This window comes from Callospermophilus lateralis, chromosome 9 (genome assembly GCF_048772815.1).
Source record: "Callospermophilus lateralis isolate mCalLat2 chromosome 9, mCalLat2.hap1, whole genome shotgun sequence".
NCBI lineage: Eukaryota > Metazoa > Chordata > Mammalia > Rodentia > Sciuridae > Callospermophilus > Callospermophilus lateralis.
In genome coordinates this window covers 101,658,312-101,679,530 of record NC_135313.1, presented here as the reverse complement: position 1 = coordinate 101,679,530, position 21,219 = coordinate 101,658,312, and the positions used below count along the sequence as shown (strand labels likewise).

At 37.4% G+C, this 21,219-nt stretch overlaps 1 protein-coding gene across 3 annotated transcripts in view; it reads left to right on the top strand.

The window, feature by feature from the left end:
* Nucleotides 1-3,961: 3,961 nt before the first annotated feature.
* Ptpn4 (protein tyrosine phosphatase non-receptor type 4) overlaps nt 3,962-21,219 on the top strand; it is a 180,840-nt gene continuing 163,582 nt past the window's right edge. For 2 of the 3 annotated variants that reach the window (XM_076866759.2, XM_076866757.2), the window contains exon 1: nt 3,962-4,489. The gene's annotated coding sequence lies outside the window, so the exon portion shown is untranslated. Of the gene's footprint in view, nt 4,490-4,512; nt 4,772-21,219 lie in introns of those variants that run through there. The other variant, XM_076866758.2, reaches the window with a different exon arrangement.

The following is a 21,219-nucleotide window of genomic DNA, read 5'->3' as shown; positions in this document are numbered from 1 at the left end:
AAGTAGAAGGAAATCTCTGGTTTTAAAACTTTTACATGTTGTGTATAGCTTTCTATCTCAGGATTGCTAAGTTGGGTCATCTGCTCTGCTCTTCAGCCAACAAGAAAAAGAAAGAATTTCTAGCAAGTGAAGAGAGAGAAAGCCATGCAGACAGAGAGACACACTGGGCCACTGCCTCAGAGGTATATCTATTTGATTTTTAAAAATAGGTTTTTTTTTTTTTAAGTACATTTAAAGTTGTTTTGCGCTTAAAGGAAGTCTAAGCCACAGTATTCTAAACTTATTGGAAAAATGTATTACATTTCTTTAAAGATTTAAATTCTTTAAATTTACTTGTTTTGTTTTTCTTTGCTTTAATGGAGGCATGAAGATTACAGATAAAAAGATGAAATTGCCCCCTAATTGTCTAGCCAAGGCAGACAGATATCTAACTGGGGTGTCATGTCAGAGACAAGCTTAGGACTCAAACTTGTCTGAAAGCCCTTGTACTTTGAAAGTTCCACCTCACCAGCTTAGGTAACAAAATCAAGTCATTTTAAGTCACGTGCTTTTTTAAAGTTAAAATTCATATCACTCCAGGCTCTATCTAACATGTGGAGTCCAACTTTCCTTTGGGGTTCTCTTCCCTTATATATCCCCAGTGATTCCAAAGTTACTCAAATTTCTTTCAAAGGGGTCCTCTCAAGCTACTGATGGTAGGGTGGCCTGTGAGTCAGCCATAGTGCCCAGGCAAAGCTTATCTTCCAGTAAGGCTGCCCAGGGTCATTGCCAAGGCCCAGGCGGCTGGGTTAGGCTGCATAGGCCAGAATACATGCCAATTCCCTCCTGGCCCTGGTTATCCAGGGTTAGGAGAGAAGGCTGGTCCTTGCCTGTCAACAGCCTCCAACTATGGACACAGCCTTTGCACTCACACTCCAAAGCACAGCCAAGGGCATGTTGAAGACACAGAAAAAAAAAAAAAAAGATCAGTCAATAGCTGTGTCTGCTAATATCCAGTAATGTTTGAGGCCACTTTAAAAAAAAAATAAGCTAACTCCCAACTATTAAATTATCTTAACTATGTTTCTTAGGTGTAGATCAGGTATAAATTCCTTATTGTCATATCTTTCTACATCTATAAAGCTAAAGAAGTATGGTAGATGATGCTGTTTTATTGAAATTTAATTCTCTTGGGCTGAGAATATTGAACTCGCTTCTATGGTTATAGTTGTTACCACATACAAAATGATTCAAATTTAAAAAGAACAATTTAAATAAGAGCAAAACTCTACATTTATAGAGAATTTGCAAATTGATTTTCTTTGACTTCTGTTTAATGAACAGTGGTGTACGCTTTTGCTACTCTAAGGTAATCCAAAGACCAATGAGCTTCTTAGAAATGCAGAGTATCAGGCCCTACCTTAGACCTAGTGGATTAGACCTGCATTTTAATGCGATCGATACTCAGGTTATGGATATGCACATTGAAGTCTAACTTATTATTTCCCAGTTCAGTCTACAATAGCCAGTATGGAGATGGATATATTCTAAAGCTCTCTCTCTTTCTCTCTCTCTCTCTCTCTCTCTCACTTTTTTTTTTGTTGTTGTTGTAGTTGGACACAATACCTTTATTTGATTTGTTTGTTTTCATGTGGTGCTGAGGTAGATTTAAGTGAACTTAGAATGTTCTAAGAATAACAGTAAGTGACTCCAATGGCCCATCCTGGTGACTTTCACTAAGGATGTTCCATTCAGGAACTTATTTAATTTATATGAATTATCCAGAGTAAGCAAATCCTAGAGACAGAATATAGCTTAGTGGTTGTTAGGGACTTGGAAGAGGAGGAAATGGAGAGTGACTGCTAACAGATATAAGATTTCTTTTGGGGAGTAGAATTAGTAGTGATAATTAGTAGTGATAGTTTATGATAGTTTATTTTAGGTGGAATTAGTGGTGACAGTTGCACAATTTTGTGAAGGTTCTAAAAAGCACTGAATTACATACTTTAAAGGGTAAATTTTATAGTATGTGAATTATATATCAATTTTTAAGAAAGTGGCTTCATACTTAAAGAACAATAGATGAATATGAGGCTTATGTTTGTTTATCTAAAGGGCTCATCCTGAGTAGTTTCCCAAAACAAAGGATGTCTTTCTCCAAGCCCTCATCAATGCTGAGACTCCAGATATATTTATGGTACATGTCAGATTTATGTTTTATGTAAATATAGACACTGTGGTTTACAGATGAGGGTAGAAGGAATGAGCTGCAGGGGGAAGGTCTGAAGATGGAAAGGTTAGTTGGAACTAGTTGCAAAGCTCTATAAGGCATCAATAAGGGCAATTTAGACCTGATTAATATCACTGATAATATCCAAACTACCAGATTTAGAAGGCGAGGAAGAGTGTGCTCCATTTTAAACATCTTCCTGAAATCCTACCGTGAGAGATTCAAACATTTCATTCTATCAACAACACTTAAAAAAAAAAAAAAAAAAAAAAAAAAACAAACCAGGCAGTGTAATCAATATTATAAAGGATATAAAGATGACTGAGAGGTCCTTTCCCTCCAGTGGAAATAGTGATCAGACCATGGAGTCGTGGTATGACCTGCACAGAGCTAAGTACTGTACAATAAGATGTATATTATGATAAGAATCAAAGGAAGATATAAACTTAGAGCTCTCTGTGTCAAAGGAGGAAGAAATTACTTTTTACTGTTGGTGGTATTCCTTTCTGATCTTTTGTTGGAAGATAAATGGATATTGATAAGTGGATTTGGGATGGAGAGCATTTTATAGAGTCATCAGCATGAACAAAGGCATCGAAACTGGAGACTTAGAGGCAAGAATGCATATTTGGGGAAGGATGAATGAGCACTGGCTAGACAAGAAATCTGGAAAGAAAACTAAGTAGACGGAGGTAAAGCAGAAAAAAATATGAACTGACGCGTTTTCTTTTTCAAATGGCAGAACTAGGGAGCGGGGTGAGAACAAGAGAGTCAGTAGAAATTGCAGTCTTTCACAGATTGGTACACATTTCCCTGACTGGTAAATAGCCATTGTGTTGACTTGAAGAGAAAGTAATTTTTGAAGGAAGATTTTTATAAAGGCCGGCTCTAGTAGGGTGGAAGCTATGAGCAAGGAGAAGGAAGAAGACGCCTGGCAACTGGAGAGGGTACCGGCAAATATGAGGCAAAAGGGAAGTGTGACGGTCAGGTCCCTGTATCTTTCATTTAAACTAAGATCACCCAGCCCATAAGGCATCTGTCCTATCACTAATAGGTTTGTATCCCAATAAAATATGAAAATTCCTGACGTGATAATATCAAATGCGCATTTATTAGAGTGAATTAATTCGAATTTAAAAAACATATTGTTCCTGGTACATAGAAGGCACCTAACGTTTTATAAATTCTCCTTGTTTGGGCTTTGTTTTGGCGCCTATATTTAGGAGAGTATTCAAAACTGCACCACAAATCCTCGATCTACTGTTAGTATGATATTGGGATGCCCTGACACCAAAAGATCTGCTTCTCCCCTTTAACCCTCCCATGGGTCCCTAGGATCCTTAGGTACAGCGGCGGCGGGGTGGGGGCGGGTATTGCAGTTCGAGCAGCCAATCACAGCACGGAGAAGGGGTGGGGCCACGGCGTCCCGCCTCTCCTCCTAGACCGCCCACCCCACCTTCCCAAGACCCGCCCCTCTCACACCTGCGCGTCCCTCTACTCTGGGGCTGGTGTAATCTCTATTCCCTGCGCTAGCAGGGAAGGGGCGTGGCCTCACCTCTCGCGAGACCGCCTCCTGTTGCCTTTGCCGCTGCTCTTGGCAGCTGACTGGTCGCGCTTGCGCAGCCGCCATGTTCGGTTGCTATGCTGCGGCCTAGGAGACCGGTTGTGCTTGAGGGAGGAGGAGGAGACGGAGACGGAGGAGGAGGAGGAGGAGGAGGAGGAAGAAGAGGAGGCGGAGAAGGAGGGGGGTGACTGAGCGCCTCTTGCACTCTCACACACAAACCCTGCCCAGGATTGCCCGCCCGCTCCAGGCGTGCTGCGCGCTTTTCCGCTCCTCATCCCCCCCACCCCCCCACATTGTTCTCTCAGGACTCCTGGGTCCCCAGGGGCTGAAACTGGGCCTGAGCTGGGGCGGGAAGAGATTTGGCTTTGGCCGGAGGGTCAGAGATCTGGGGCCAGGCCCCCCGCCCCAGAACCCCTCCCCCACGTCGCTTTTTGGGGGGTGTGGATTATCTCATCCCCGCAGGGAGGTGGGAGAGGGCGCCGGCTGCCCGCCTCCCTGCCACTTCCCGGGCGGCGCTGGCCCGCGGCAGCCCCGCAGCATGAGGTGGTGCTGGCGGCTCCCGGCCGTGACACGGCCGCCGCGGCGGCTGCTGCTAGGGGAGCGCTGAGGGAGCCCCCGGAGCGGCGCGGCGCTGCAGACGCGCTTCTCCCGGGTGCGTCCGGGCCTCGAGGTTTTTTTTTTTTCTAAAGCCGAGAGGACGCGGCTGTGATACGAAGGTAAGAGGCTCTTGGGTGCCCGCCGGCCTTTCGGCCCTGCACGTTGTATGCGAGGTTGTTACCTGGGGCGTGTGAGGCTCTTGGAGGTGCCAAATAGGGCAAACCGGAGGTACAGGGTTGATTTAAAAGGAAGGAAATAAGGACGCTTCTTTTTTTCCTTTTTCCTGGGACCTTTGCTCTTGGAGTTCCCAACGTTATAGTTGAAATCTGTTATGGGTGAATGAAGGAACAAGGGATGGAATACGTACGAAGATGGAACGTTTCGCGGTGCCTGAACTCTATGTAAGGCTTTAGACTCTTTATAGACTTTTCCATTGCTGGTAGAATTCTTGGTAGATTTTTAAAAATTGGCTCAGGAGCGCTTCTTGCTTGCTGCAGGAGCACACTATCTCTACTATTCAAATTCTAACCTTCTAATGCTTCTACCAGTATATGCTAGTATTTAGAAATCTGTAGTTGGGCCAAAAAAGTTGAGATATAGCTAAATAGATGAGCCGATGCATTTCCCAGGGTTTCCTTTAAATGGAACAGTTTACAGTTGCACTGATGTACGTATGGATATTTCTGCGAAACTTAGAATGGGAGACTGTCTGGGCTTGCATCATAGAGTGACATCAGTATGCACAAGGACGATTTGCAGGATTTTTCAAAGCCTTGTTCTAGGAGGACCTGACATATCTGCAACAAACCAGCTGCTTTTCGAATATGAAATTTAATATTAAATTTTTGTGACGAAATCTTGAGCCCACTTGAAACAGCACAGCACAATAAAACATTTAAAACATATCTATGGAGGAAAAAAAAGTCAGTGTATTCGTCTTGTAATAGAAGATTTGAGTAGAAAGAAGACTGGTACAGTAAAAGCCAGGGCATTTTAAAATCCTGGCTTCCTGAAGCTTAGTGTGCCAGAGGGAGGAAATTATTTCTCATTTTTTAAGAGGGGGAGGGGATGACCTTAAAATAAATGATTATTCAGAGCCCCAAATGTACTTAATGGAATACAGCTAGATACATCAGTTAAATCTTGAATTTGATAAGTTTAAATTGAACATTGTTTTAAAGGAAAAGAAAACTTTTGAAAGCAAAAGTTGTGTATGGTACAGAACTACTTGAGTTAAGTCAGTTTGTGGATACCACCATTTTTTTGTCAGAATAAATTTCTCCTCCACTTACCATAATAGCTATTTTTGCATCTCTTAACATTTTTATGGCTTACATATCTTTATTTCATTTTGTATTTACACATGTGCATGGTTTTATAATATGATCTTGAGTGATTTGTAAGAGCAACATGGTATTTTTTGCATATAGTAATTGTGATTTAGCTAGTATGTTTTAGACATTTGGCAAGACATTTTGAACACAAGGAGACATCACTATTTTATAGTTTTTAAAGATATTGAGTAGGTTAGTTATTAATTTAGAAAACCAGGGATTCTTCAAAAAGCAGTAATAGATGAGGATATGACTTTCTTATTGCCTTTTTTCTAAAATGTTAGCTGTGGATGGATTGTGTCAAATTTGTTTTTTTTTTTTTCCTTATGTCCTAATTGAATATCTTTAAAATACCTCTAGTAACATGTTACTTTAAATTTATGACACCTGATTTCTAATTTAGGCTAGGCATAAAACCAGCATTGATTGAATGCACTTGCTAAAAATACTTTCTGGGTCAGATGTACTTAGAATGCAGCCTCAGGAAAATTCGTTTAAACTAGTCTGTGACCAATGTACACTTCATTATTATTGAAGGGTGTTAAAAAAGTACAGAATATCACAAACTAAATTTCATCAGTTCAGACAAAGGTGCCTAACTTTTATTTTAATGTGTAAAGTAAAATAGTAATAAGTTTATGTGGGATAATAATTTTTAAAAGTTTTTTCAATTTTTTTAAACTTATATGATCCCTGTAGACTGTTGTTAAACTCTGTGATTTATATACTTGATATATTTTAGTTTCATCTATTAAATATAATTGAGTTGTATAGTGACAGTATGTATGTGGAAATATTGTTGTTATTGGTCTAGTATTTATTTATGACTTTGTTTACACTCAAAAAGGGGAATGTTGACCATGTTTTTTTAAGGAACAAAGAGACTACCAGATAATTTCACAGAGGCACTGATATTGAGAATACTTTGTTTCGTCCTTCAGAGAGTTAATTTGGTCACTTTTAAACAGCAGGAATGCTTTTAAAAAATATTTAAGGATCTTAACTTGTTTAGTGGCTGTTTAAAGGGAAATGGTTAAAAGTTCTTGAATTCTTTGTTACTTATTAGGTATGCAAAAATCTCTGACTTCACTAGGAATGAAAGTCTGTATGATTTAATGGTGCTAAATGTGAATTATTGCTCCTAAATAAAATTTGTTTATTGGTAGAAAAGCACTGGTTACAGACTGAATTGAATTGTTGTTTTTCTGGGTTATTGCATGTTATGAAGTTTTTTATATGCTATAGTTGAGGTAGATTAAATTTACTGGCTCACTAGAAGAAGCTGTGAAGCCTTGAAGATTGGCTTAGCATTCTGGAAATCCTTGTATTGTTTGCCAGGAAAGTACTGTAGGAGGAAGGTATTGTTATTTCTTCATTTAATATTCAATTAGTACCGGTGGTGAGAAGGAATATAATGTAGAAACACTGTAGGGTATTTATTGGTGTGGAAGTCAGTTGTTTAAGAACAGCCTAATTTATTGTATATCCTTTGCATGAGAAGTCAGTATAATCAAATATAAAATGGAATGGGGAAAAAGAGAAGGGAAAATTTGTCACACTCTCTGTATTAGAGGTATTTTTCCCTCACATTAATTCTTTATTTCATTATAACCAAGTAGAAATACTGGAAGAAAAGCTCAGGTTTTCATACCATGGACTATTTTGAGGGGAAGATATTAACTTGGGTTAATATCTTTTAACAAGGAGATTATGTAGAGTACTAGGGGAAAAAAAAAAAAAAAAAAAAAAACAAGACTCCAGAAGGGAAGAGTAATAGTATTTATTATCTGTTAAGTGTCAGACAGTGTATAAGGGGTATTTCATGTTATTCCAGTTCATCATCAAGTACAATTTGTGAGGTAAGTATTATTAATCCCCTGTCCTCTCCTACCCCTGAAATAGAAGTAAAGAGAAATTAAATAACTTGTCCAGAGTCATACTCCTAGTAAGTGGAATTCAGACCACATTTGTCTTACTGTAAAGCTTATTCTTTAGATCAGGGCTGTCCAGTTAAGTTTTCTGCATTGTGGAAATATTCTTCCCTCATGTCCACACTTTAATGAGGTATAATTGACAAATATGATAGAAATGTTCTTTTTCCGCACTGTTAGATATGGTAGCCATTAACCATGTGTGGCTGTGGAGCACTTGACATGTGACTAGTTATGTGTGAGAAACTGAATTTAAAATTGTATTTAGTTTTAATCACTTTAAAATGTGGTTCACAGATGCTAGCCATATCTGGTCGTGAATGTGATAGTGTTGGACAACACAGCCTTATATCTTGCATCCTATGAAATCTGAGTTCTAGTATGTAATCTTCTACAAGTTTGTGTATGGCGTTAGGCATGTTACTTTGTTTTAGAGTTTCCATTTAACCTATTGTGAAAACAGTGGGGTTGCCATTAAAAGATTATTTCCAAGATCTCTTCTTGTAATTTTTATTAAATGTTCACTGGCTCTTAATACAAACATATGTGAAAGTCTCCCCTCTGCAGTGTGCCCATTCTTCATATAAGGATTTTTATTGTCATTTTCTTTTTGAGAATATGCATAAATCACACATAAAGAATAATGGATTACACACACACACAGTTGTTTGTTGAAAAGATTGGGTAATATTTGGTAATATGTTGGAACAAAGTTTGAATCTTTAAAATATCATATTTCAGCAAATCACCTTCCATTTAAGAATATGTAGAGTTCCCTGGTGCTTATCAAATTTATTCTCAATTTATCTGCTGGGCCTTGAAAACTTTCCCCAGTTTCATCTCACCAATGCTGTTTCTTATTTTTGTTCTAAAAAAGAAAACATTCTTGTTTTTCCCTCCATCAGTTTTTCCTCAGTTTAACCATCCTGCAGTCCATCTGCCTCCTTTAAGCTGTTCTCAAAATTCACCTTTTCTGGAAGAATGATGCTTAATCCATTCATAAAGATCGGGCTTTGAGTCCTGGTGACACCACCTGGGGTTAATATACTTCCTCAGATACAGTTTATTATATCTTCCTACAGCTTTTCTTGAGTTTTAATGTTACCTACAAAATGTAAGAAAATTAAAAACAAGGCTTGCTTAGTTTGTGTTGCTTTGAGTTTAGTTTGTTATTCAGTTCCTGATTTTAAAAAGTGATAAATACTGTAACAACATTTATTGGTAATCACCATTGTAATATTTTTTATTCCTTCTGGATAGTTGTCAATACTTATTTATATTATATATAGATGTGTAATATATAGGCATATAGCATATATACCTGTATTTTTTTTCCTGGAAAATTGTGTAGTCAAGATATAATTTTAAGTCAAATATAAGGGAAACAGATCTGGTTTGGAATCTAGTCTCAAAAACCTTGTGCATGTCAGAGAAAACATTCTACATTTTACCTAACTTTTGTATTTACATACATGAATAGAGCACAGTGAATCCCAACATAAAGTATATCTACAAGACGCTAATTAAAAAAAAAAAAAAAAAAGCTGTAAGTTGCATAAAGACCAGTAGGGTAGAGGGAAGAAAGGAGGAACTGAATTAGAGCAAATTATATTTTATGCTTTTGTGATTATGTCAAATATATCCTAATGTTTTATATAACTACAAAGAATCAATTTAAAAAACCCTTGGGCAAATTATGTAACATCTGAACCACTTGGCCTTTTATTGTGGAGATTAGGATAACATATATAGAGCATCTAGCACTGTGTTTAAATAGATGATCAAAAAGTGGTAGTTTGTATTATTATTTTTTCTATTTTCCCATTCCCATGTTCATGAATATAGTTTAAATGTTTGCTTAAACTCAGGTGATATTCCATAATTTATTTAGTTGTTTGCCTCTTGTTAACTTTTAAAAATTTTCCTCAGTCTAAAGCTGTAGGACTGGGATAATGGTCCAGGGTTATGCCAAATCTCTCTCTCAAAATTCTTACAATGGGTAGTCTTGTTTTGAAAAAGATGTTGATTTGATTGTATAGTTTTGCTTTGTAATTTTAATTAATGTGTTTTTGAAATTTTTGGTTTATTGGGAAATGATGTTGTAAGCATTTCTTTACCTCTTAATAGAGTGAGAGCAATGGCATAAAGGAAAATAAGGCATGATTCTTGTCCTTGAGCTCAAATTCTAGAGTGGTAACACATGTCAACAAACACAATTCAGAGTGACAGTGTAATAAGATCTGGGGGAAATGAGAAGTGGTATTTGGAATATGGTCTTGAAGGATGAGTTGGAATTGATCTGGGTAGAGAGAACAGTGTGTACAAAAAGTCAGAAGTACGAAAGAGTACGTAGTGTGTTTGGAGAAATGCAAGTTGTCTTGTATATATTCACCTCTTGATGGGTGTGGTATCTACTCCTGTGTGTGAATCTGTGTGTGCATATGTGTTGACTATTGAGGGAGACAAGCCTAGTTAAGGATTCTTATGTTTGGGCAACGAAAGGGATCATATTAAGACCTTTAGAACAGAGCTTCACATTGGATATGTTGGAGCCTTAGGATGGTTTCTTTTGGCTTCATAGTCTTCTTGGTTTATACAATTGTGCTAAAAAATTATTTTGGTGCCAACTTAGGAAAAGGATTGTGGAAAACAGTTTTGGAGAGTTTATCCATTCACTCTTGGCAGCCCCACTTCATAGTCAAGAATAAAATGCATACCAAGTCCTAAAGCAAGCATAAAGAAGGTCAAGTCAAAGTCTCCCCTTCCTCCCCTGTCTTCCCTTCTTCTACCCACTCCTCAGAATTTTCTTCATCATTGTTGTTGGGGGAGGGTAATTTTTGGTGCAACTGTGTGGGAAATCAGCATTAACAATTAGGATATTTGAATAAGGGAATAAGATTGGAAATAGGTTTTGAAAGGTAACTCGTGACTTCTAGGTAATGATACAAGGATGTAAGAATGGTGCAAGGATGAGGTTAGAAATGGGGTAGGGAGATAAGTAAGGATGATCTTAGCATGCCAAGTGAGGGATAATAAGGCTAGGAATGGGGAAATAAAAATAAGAATGTGAGATTACTGATTAGGTAGTTTCATTAGGACTGTGAAAACTGATTAGGTAGTTTCATTAGAACTGTGACTCCATTTGGATATGGGGGAAGGAGGCAAAAAGTTGAAAATGATGCTAAGATTTGTTCTTTGGCCACTTTTCTCCTTTGAGAAGGCCAAATAATTTTTATTGAGTACCTTCAGTGAGCCAAGTATTTTGCTAGGCACCAAGGTTGTCATGAGTCCTTATTGGATTTTTAAAAATTAACATTTTGAAATTCAAGCCTAATGAAAAGTCTCAAGGAAAGTAGTTAGAGCGCCTGAACTGTCTATTTGTTCATTTGCCTGTTCAACCAATTTTTAACAATATATATACTGTGTATGTACCCAAGATGAGCCTGGAACGTTTTGTTGTGCCTAACTTACTGTAGCAGGCTTAGTAAAAACTTCCTTTCTACATTTCCAGGGAAAACCTGGGCATATCTTTTTGCTATGTCTAATTGTATTCTGTTTAAATTTATTTTTCACATTTTTTTATTGATATATTATAGTTGTACATAATGATGGGGTTTGTTGTTACATATTGGTACATGTGCACAAGATAACAATATTATTTGGCCAGTATCACTCCCTAGCACTTCCCTCTTCCCTCCCCTCTTTTTGTCCCCTGATCCCATTCCTCTTCTGATCTCCTGTCATAAGATCCCTGACTACCCTGCCCACCCCCCACCACCTCTCTTTTCTTTTTTACTCTCCAGCTTCGACAGATGAGAGAAAATATACCACCCTTGACCTTCTCAGTTTGGCTTATTTTGCTTAACATAATTAATGACCTCAAGTTCCATCCATTTTTCTGCAAGTGGCATAAATTCACTTTTATGGCTGAATAAAACTCCATTGTGTATATGTACCACATTTTCTTTATCCATTAATTCACTTATGGACAATTAGGCTGATTTCATAGTTTGACTGTTATGAATTGTGCTACTGTAAACATGGGTGTATGCATGTATCCCTATAGTGTGGTGACTTTAATTCTTTAGGATAAATACTGAGGAGTGGTATAGCTATGGTTGTTGTATGCCTTGTCTTTTGAGGAAACTCCATACCAATTTCCATAGTGGTTCTATTAATTTACAATCCACCAACAGTATAAAAGTGTTCCTTTTATGTTTATTATTATTATTATATTTGTAGTACATTTGTATTTCTTCTTTTGATAGCTATTATTTAGTTCAATTTGCCCATTTATTAATTGGGTTATATGATTTTTTTCTTTATATATTCTAGATATTAGACCTCTTTTCTTTGGGGGTGGGTACTGGGGATTGAACTCAGAGGCACTCGACCCCTGAGCCACATCCCCAGCCCTATTTTGTATTTTGTTTAGAGACAGTCCACTGGGTTGCTTGGTGCCTTGCTTTTGCTGAGGCTGGCTTTGAACTCGGGAATCCTCCTGTCTTAGGCTCCCCACCCCTTGGGGAGGCATGCGCTACTGCACCCGCTAGATATTACAGCTTTTTTGGAAGAGTAGACAACAAAGATGGTTTCCCAGCAGAGGCCGCTGCCAAAGCCCAGAGGTCTTTTCTCCAGGCATGGTTGCCTCTCCCCCACTGCTGCCCCCACCTTTGCCTAGAGGTTTTCTCTCTGGCGCCGCAGATGCCACTTCTACCTACACTGCTGCCTCAGTTGCCCGCTCCTCCCTGTCATCACCTGGAAGTCTTTTCTCCAAGTGCTGCTACTACTGGTGCTGCTCCTGTCAACTGATTCACATGGTGCTGCTGCCCTGGACTGCTGCTGCTGCTGCTGAACCACTGCTGCTGATGTCCAGAGGTCCGCTGCCAGAGTGCCTGCAGGTTTGATTACACATGGCCACCTCCATCTTGGGATGCCAGCCAGCGCCTGGGGCCTGGGTGCCAGTTGGTTTGCTGCCACTGCCATCTGAGGGCGAGCTGCCTCTGTTTGGGGACACCAGCGGGGACCTGGATGTTCAGTGTCAAAGTGCCTGCAGGGTTGGCTGCGCCTGGTGTCTTCCTATAAGTTGACTGCCATCTTGCAGTGCCTTTTCAGGGTCACTTCCCTATGTGAGTGCATCCCTGATCATCTTCCTGCAAATTAGAACAGCTTGGAGATCTTGGGTCTGCAATGTGACCAAGCTTGGGGTATTGAAATCCAGATTAGAGGGATGGTAACTGCGTCTGTGAGGCAGTCCTATGAAGAATCAGACAGGTCTGAGAAAACTTTGAACTCTGAAGCAAGCAGTTGCTCAGTTTTCCATTGAGCGCCCCCATCCCCGTTTGATGTGCTTTTGTTTTAAATACTCCCCCCCCTCTTCTGTAGCTAGCTACTATTTTTGGTTCCAGGTATTTTTTCATGCATCAGTTTGTTGAGGATTTTAGTGTATGGATGGTATTTTGCATTTTATTTTGTATATTATATTTTTAATTTTTATTATATATATTTTTTCTCTCGCTTGTCTGTTTTCCGTATTTTTTTCCCACTAAAGGTCAGTCTCTGTCAATTCTTTCCCACTCTAACTGTAGATTTTTGCTTATGGCTTATGGCTTCTCTCCTCTTCCCTCATGAACATAGTGTCCTGCACCACTTCTGTTCTCTTTGTCCAGCATTTAGAATTGTGAACCCTTTTAACAAATTTACTATGTATAGTGTGGACAGTAAATTAAACTATTTCTTTTTGTTGTGAGAAAACTGTGGAAGTCTTCATAGGATCTAGTGGGTTTGGGGCTATATGTTGTTTGCGTTGGGTGCTTTTGATATTGGTCTCCCCCCTTGAAAGCGAGGTGCTGGAAACCTTCAGGGACACCATAGGTCTGCAGAGTAGAATTTGTGCTGCCTTAGATCCATACTGCTAGATGGGGAAACACACGAACAACACGAAAAAACAAAGGAATAAAGTGCCCCAAATAAACCAAGAAGCTCCAAGGACAGAATCCACTGACAACACAGTAGAAGAAATGTCAGAGAGGGAGTTTAGAATGTACATAGTTAAACTGATCTGCGAAAAAGGATAGTATAAGAAATGAAAGAAAAAACACAGGAAGTGAAGGACCACTTCAATAAAGAGAGATTGTGAAAAAAACCAAGCAGAAGTCCTTGAAATGAAGGTGTCAATAAACCAAACAATGGAAGGCATCACCAACAAACAAGACCTCTTGGAATATAGAACCTCGGGCCATGAAGATAAAATATATAATCTTGAAAATAGAGTTGACCATGCAGAGAAAAGATGGTAAGAATCCATGAACAGACATCCAAACAAGAATTATGTGGGATTATATGAAAAGACCAAATTTAAGAGTTATTGGGATAGATGAAGGAGCAGAGATACGAACTAAAGGAATGCGCAGTTTTTTCAATGATATAATATTGGAAAATTTCCCAAACCTAAAGAAGGAAATGTAAAATCAAATACAAAAGGCTTACAGAATCCCAAATGTACAAAATTACAGCAGACACATTATAATGAGAATGACTAACACAGAGAATAAAGATAAAATCTTAAAGGCGTGAGAGAAAAAATTCAAATGACATAGGGGGAAACCAATTCAGATCTCAACTGATTTCTCAACCCAGACCCTCAAAGCTAGGAGGTACTGGAATAATATATTTCAAACTCAAAAAGAAAATGGATGCCAACCAAGAATTTTTTATCCAGCAGAATTGTTTCAGATTTGAAAATGAAATAAAAACCCTCCATGATAATCAAAAGTTAAAAGAATTTGCAACTAGAAAGCCATTACTACAGAATATTCTCAACAAAATATTCCATGAGAATGAAGTGAGGGGGGAAAAAAAGTGAAAACCACCAGAGATGAACAATGCTAAAGAAATGTCAATCGAAGGAGAAACTAAGACAAATTAAAAACCATAAGTAAACCAAAATGACTGGGAACACAAATCGTAGCTCAATAATAATCTTAAACTCATCAATCGAAAGACAGAGACTGGCAGATTGGATTAAAAACAGGAACCAATAATATGCTGTCTACAAGAGGCTTATCTCATAGGCAAAGACATCTACAGAATGAAGGTGAAAGGATGGGAAAAAAACATATCACATGCAGGGTTTTCTATCCTCATCAGATAAAGAGGACTTTAAGCCAAAGTTAATCAGAAGGGACAAAGAAGCCCATTTCATACTGCTTAAGGGAATTACACATCAACAAGACATAACAATCATAAATATTTATGCCACAAACAGTGGAACATCTCTGTACATCAAACAAACCATTCTAAATTTTGAGAACCAGATAGACCATAACACAGTAATACTGGGTGACTTTAATAACACACCTCTCTCACTATGGGATAGATCTTCCAAACAAAAACTGAATAAAGAACTCTAGGTATAAATAACACTAATCAATAATTTAGGTTTAACAGACATACATAGAATATTCGTCTATCAATGAGCAAATACACTTCTCAGCAGCACATGGATCCTGCTCTAAAATAGACCATATCTTATGCCACAAAGCGACTAGTAGCAAATACAAAAAAATAGAGCTAATATCCTCCATCCTATCAGATCATAATGAAATAAAATTAGAAATCAGTGGGAGAATAAAAAAATATAAGCTATTGTAACATCTGGAGACTAAATAAAACATTATTGAATGATGAATAGATAACAGAATAAATCAAAGATGAAATAAAAAAAATACAGAGATGTAAATGATGAGAATAGTGATAAAACATAACAAAATCTGTGGTACATCATAAAGGCAGTGCTAAAAGGAAAGTTCATTGCATTGAGCCCATTCATTAAAAGAATAAAAAGTCAACAAATAAATGACCTAACATGACATGTCAAAGCCCTAGAGAAAGAACAAATCAACACAAACATCAGTAGAAGACAGGAAATAATTAAAATCAGAGCTGAAATCAATGAAATTGAAACAAAAGAAACAATTCATAAAATTGACCAAACACTTTTGTTCTTTGAAAAAATAGATAAACCTTCAGTCATTCTAACGAAGAGAAAGAGAAATCTACTAAAATTCATGATGAAAAAGGAAATATCACAATGAATGCTACTGAAATACAGAAGATAATCAGAAACTATTTTGAAAATTTATACTCCAATAAAATATAAAATCTTGAAGACATTGACAAATTTCTAGAGACTACTCAAATTGAATCAGGACGTCATATACAATTTAAACAGATCAATTTCAAGCAACGAAATAGAACATGCCATCAAAAGCCTACCAATTAAGAAGAGCCCAGGTTCAGTTGGATTCTCTGCTGAGTTCTATAAGATCTTCAAAGAAGATTAATACCAATACTCCTCAAATTGCCATGAAATAGAAAAGGAAATAACCCTTTCAAACTTACTCTATGAGGAAAATATCACCCTGATACCAAAACCAGGCAAAAGCACATCAAAGAAGGAAAACTTCAGGCCAATATCCCTGGTGAACATAGATGCAAAAATTCTCAGTAAAATTCTGGCAAACCACATACAAAAACATATTAAAAAGATAGTGTACCACAAACAAGTAGGGTTCATCCCAGGGATGCAAGGTTGTTTCAACATACAGAAATCAACAAGTATAATTCATCATATCAATAGACTTAAAAACAAGAATTCATGATCATCTCAATAGATGCAGAAAAAGCATTTGAAAAATACAGTAACCCTTCATTTTTCAAAACACTAGAAAAAAACAAGGGATAGTAGAAACAAATGAGGGATAGTAGAAACAAACATCAACATCATAAAAGCTGTATAGGCTAAACTCAAGGCCAACATCATTCAAATGGAGAAAAATTGAAAACATTCCCTCTAAAGACTGGAACAAGGCAAGGATGCCCTCTTTTACTACTTCTATTCAACATTGTCTTTGAAACTCTAGCCAGAGCAATTATGAGAAAGAAATTAAAGGGATACGAATAGGAAAAGAACTCAAACTTTATTTGCTGATGACTGATTCTATATTTAGAAGAGCGAAAAAATTCCACCAGAAAACTTCTAAAACTCATAAATGAATTCAGCAAAGTAGCAGGTTATAAAATCAACACCCATAAATCAAATATGTTCCTATACATTAGTGACAAAACTACTGGAAGAGAAAGTAGGAAAACTAACCCATCCACAAATAGCCTCAAACAAAACAAAACAAAACAAAAACAAAAAATTGGGACTCAATCTAACAAAAGAGGTGAAAGACTTGTACAATGAAACTACAGAACACTAAAGAAATTGAAGAAGACCTTAGAAGATAGAAAGACCTCCCATTTTCCTGAATAAGCAGAATTAATACTGTCAAAATGGCCATACTTCCAAAAGTGTTATACAGATTTAATGCAATTCCAAAATAATCCCAATGACATTCTTCAGAGAACTAGAAAAAGCAATCATGAAATTCATTTAGAAAAATGAAAAACCCAGAATAGCCAAAGCAACCCTTAGCAAGAAGAGTGAAGCAGGAGGCATCACAATACTATATTACAGAGCCATAGTAACAAAATGGCATGATATTGGCACCAAAACAGACACGTAGACCAATGGTACAGAATAGAAGACAGAAGCAAACCCACATAAATACAGTTATCTCATACTAGACAAGGCACCAAAAACATTCACTGGAGAAAAGATGGCCTATTCAACAAATGGTGCTGGGAAAACTAAAAATCCACATGTAACAAAATGAAATTAAACCCCTATCTTTCATCCTGCACAAAATTCCAAGTGGATCAAAGACTTAACACAGTAGACCAGAGACCCTGCACCTAATAGGAGAAAAAATAGGCCCAAATCTCCACTATATCAGCTTAGGATCTGACTTCTGTAACAAGACTCCTAAAGGGTAAGAAGTAAAATCAAGAATTAATAAATGGGACAGATTCAAACTAAAAAGCTTCTTCTTAGCAAAGGAAACAATAACGTGAAGAGAGAGCCTACAGAATGGGAAAAAAATCTTTACCACATGCACTTCAGAGCATTAATCTCCAGGATATATAAAGAACTCAAAAAACCTTAACACCAAAACAAAAACAAAAAACTATAAATTTGCTAAGGAACTGAACATACACTTTACCGAAGAAGAAATACAGTTGAGCAACAAATATATGAAAAATGTTCGGCATCTTTAGCAATTAGAGAGATGCAAATCAAAACTACTCTGTGATTCCATTTCACTGTAGGCAGAATGGTAGTTATCAAGAATAGAAGCAACAGTAAATATTGGTGAGGATGTGGGGGAAAAGGTACACTCATACATTGCTCATGGAAATGCAAATTGGTGCAACTACTCTGGAAAGTGTAATAGAGATTCCTCAGAAGAACCATTTGACCCAGTTCTCCCACTCCTCAGAATATACCCGAAGGACTTAAAATCAGCATACTACAGTGATGCAGCCACATCAATGTCTATAGCAGCCCAATTCATAATAGCTAAACTATGGAACCAACCTAGGTGCCCTTCAATAGAGGAATGGGTAAAGAAAATGTGGTGTACATATAAGATGGAATATTACTCAGCCTTAAAGAAGAATGAAATTATGGCATTTGCTGGTAAATGGATGGAGCTGGAGAATAGTATGCTAGGTGAAAGCCAATCCCAAAAAACCAAAAGTTAAGTATTTTCTCTGATATGCAGATGCTAATTCACAATGGGCAGGGAGGGCTAGGGAAGAATAGAGTTACTTTAGGTAGAGAGGAGTGAAGGGAGGGTAGGAAGGATCATAGCATGAATCAGACATTATTACCCTGTATGCATATATAACTATACGACCCGTGTGATTCTCTATCATGTACAACCAGAAGAATGAGAAATTATACTCCATTATATATGATGTATCAAAGTGCATTCTGTCATGTAAAACTAAAACAGAAAAATTAAAAAAAAATTTCTCCCATTTTGTAGGTTCTCTAGTCACATTCTTTTTTTAAAAATTTTTTGTAGTTGTAAATGGACAGAATGCCTTTATTTATTTGCTTATTTTTATATGGTGCTGAGGCTCAAACCCATTGCCTCATGCATGCTAGGCAAGTGCTCTGCCACTGAGCTACAGCTTTAGCCCTCTAGTCACATTCTTAATTGGCAATCTTATTATTCCTTTGCTGTGCAGAAGCTTTTTAATTTGATGCCATCCCGTTTATTACCTCTTGGTATCTAGGAGTTGCATAGTTATGGTCTAATTCCTAGGTCTTGATCCATTTTGAGTTGATTTTTGTGTGTGTGGAGTAGGAGATAAGGGTCTAGTTTCATTCTTCTATGTATGAATAACCAGTTTTCCCTGCACCCATTTGTTAAAAAGACTGTCTTTTCTCCAGTATATATTTTTGGCACCTTTGTCAAGGATCAGATGACTTTCGATGTGTGGGTTTATCTCTCTGTCTTCTATGCTGTACCATTTGTCTTACTCTTTTTATGCCAGTACCATGCAGTTTTATATAACTATATAACTATAACTCTGAAATAATCTGAAGTCAGGTATTATAATGCTTCTAGCAATGCTTTTTTAGCTTTTCTGGTCTTTTATTCTTCCAGATTTTAAGACTTTTTTCTAGTTCTATGAAGAATGTCATTGGTATTTCAGTGGGGTCTAATTGGATTCTTAGGTTTAGTGAAACTACCCAACCATCTCTCATTGCTGGTCCTTCATTTTCATCCCAGTTTCTTCATTTCAGGGGAATACTCTATTGGTAATCCCATTTGACCTTTTCTGTGCCATTTGAGAGCAAGTTGTAGACATGTTACTTATCACCCCTAAATATTCTATATATTTACCAAAATATGAAGTCTTCTTCATAACTATCAAATCAGGAAATTAACATTGATACAATACTACTTTCAGATCTGTAGATACCATTCAAGTTTTCCCAGCTGTCCTTATTTTGTCTAGAATCCAATTTAGAGTTACTCATTGCCTTTAACTTTGTCTCTTTAGTTTTCTTTATTTTGTCTTCTACATCTTTTTGTGTGTGCGTGTGCTAAGGATTGAACGCAGGGCCTCAGCATGCCAGGCAAATACTCCACCACTGAGCCACATCTTCTGCCCTAGTCTTCTTTAGTTTAGAACATTTCCTCGGTATTCCTGTGTTTTATGGTCTTGATAGTTTTTAACGGTGCAGTCCTATGTAACATGTCTCTCTATACAGTGGTTCCTCTCATATAGACTGAGTGCATTGTTTGCCAGAATACCATAGAAATGAAGAAGTGTGTGTGGGGTTTTGTTTGTTTGTTTTTGTTTTCTGGTGGTACAGGGGATTGAACCCAAAGGTACTCTACTGAGCTACATCCCAGCCCATTTTTTAAAATTTTGAAACTGAGTCTTGCAAAGTTGCCAAGCTGATTTGGATCTTGCACTCTCTTGCCTCAGCCTTCCAAATCTCTAGGATTACAGGAATATTCCACGATGACTGGATTATGGTGTGCTATTCTTAGTGCAAGTAGAAGACATACAGTATTATCCAACCACGGGTGGTGTTTAACCTTAAACACTTTGTAAGTTCATGTTCGTTAGGTTTCTCTATTGTGAAGCCATCATTTTTCCTTTTTTCTTTTTGTGATATTGGGGATCCAACCCAAGACCTTATGCTAGGCCCACTGAGCTACATTCCCAGTTCCCATTTTTCTTTTTGCAATTGATAACTCTTAGATGGGAAAATATCCAAGACTCTGCTAATATTTCTCATAAAACCTCTAACTACCATCATTTGGGTGCTCTGGTGACTCCTGTCTGAATTAGCCATCATTGTGAAGGCTGCCATCTACATTAGTTGGTATTCTACTGAAAGATTTTCTTCTTTTCCAGACTTTAAAAAAAATTTATTTGTTCATTTCAATATATAATTATGGAAAATTTGTTCCTATTTGGTGATTCTTATTAGTTAATGGAATCTTTAGTTTTATTCTAATGTTCAGATTGTCCCAGATTTTGCTTGGCCATCCTCAGGACATGCCACTAGGTCCTTGCAGGGTAGGGAATTTCTCATTTAGTCTCTTTTAAAAATCATTTAATCAGAAAAAGAATTTACAGAAAGATATTACCCCCAGTTTAAAAGGAGAACTAAGATGAAACTCAGAAAGGTGTGTGTCATTGGGTATGTTATTGTGTAAATAGCAAATATTTTGAATTTGCATTTGTCTGATACTGAAGCATCTTTTCTCTCCTATATTGTGTAGGCTCTCACTACCTATGTAAGTATAGTTTGGAATCCAAAGTGACAGTACTTAAGGTTGTATGGGTGTGACTGACACAGCTTATTAAGTGTGTATGAAGTTAAAAAGAGGATCACAAAGGGTCTAATCACCATCATTGAAAGAATAAGCACTATTAGAAGAGAAGATAACTGAATAGTGCTATCAGAAGAGTATTTGGTTGAATGGTAGAAAGTGGTAAAGTAGGGAATTTCAGGAAGCTGTTAAATGCTGCAAAGAGAAAGAAGACCAAAAGTGCTTTGAATGTGACTATTGGGAGGTTGATACTTTAGTTGGGTGGTTTTCATGTGTATTAGGCAGGCTACATACTTCAGAATCATTGGGATATTGATTAAAAATATAAATT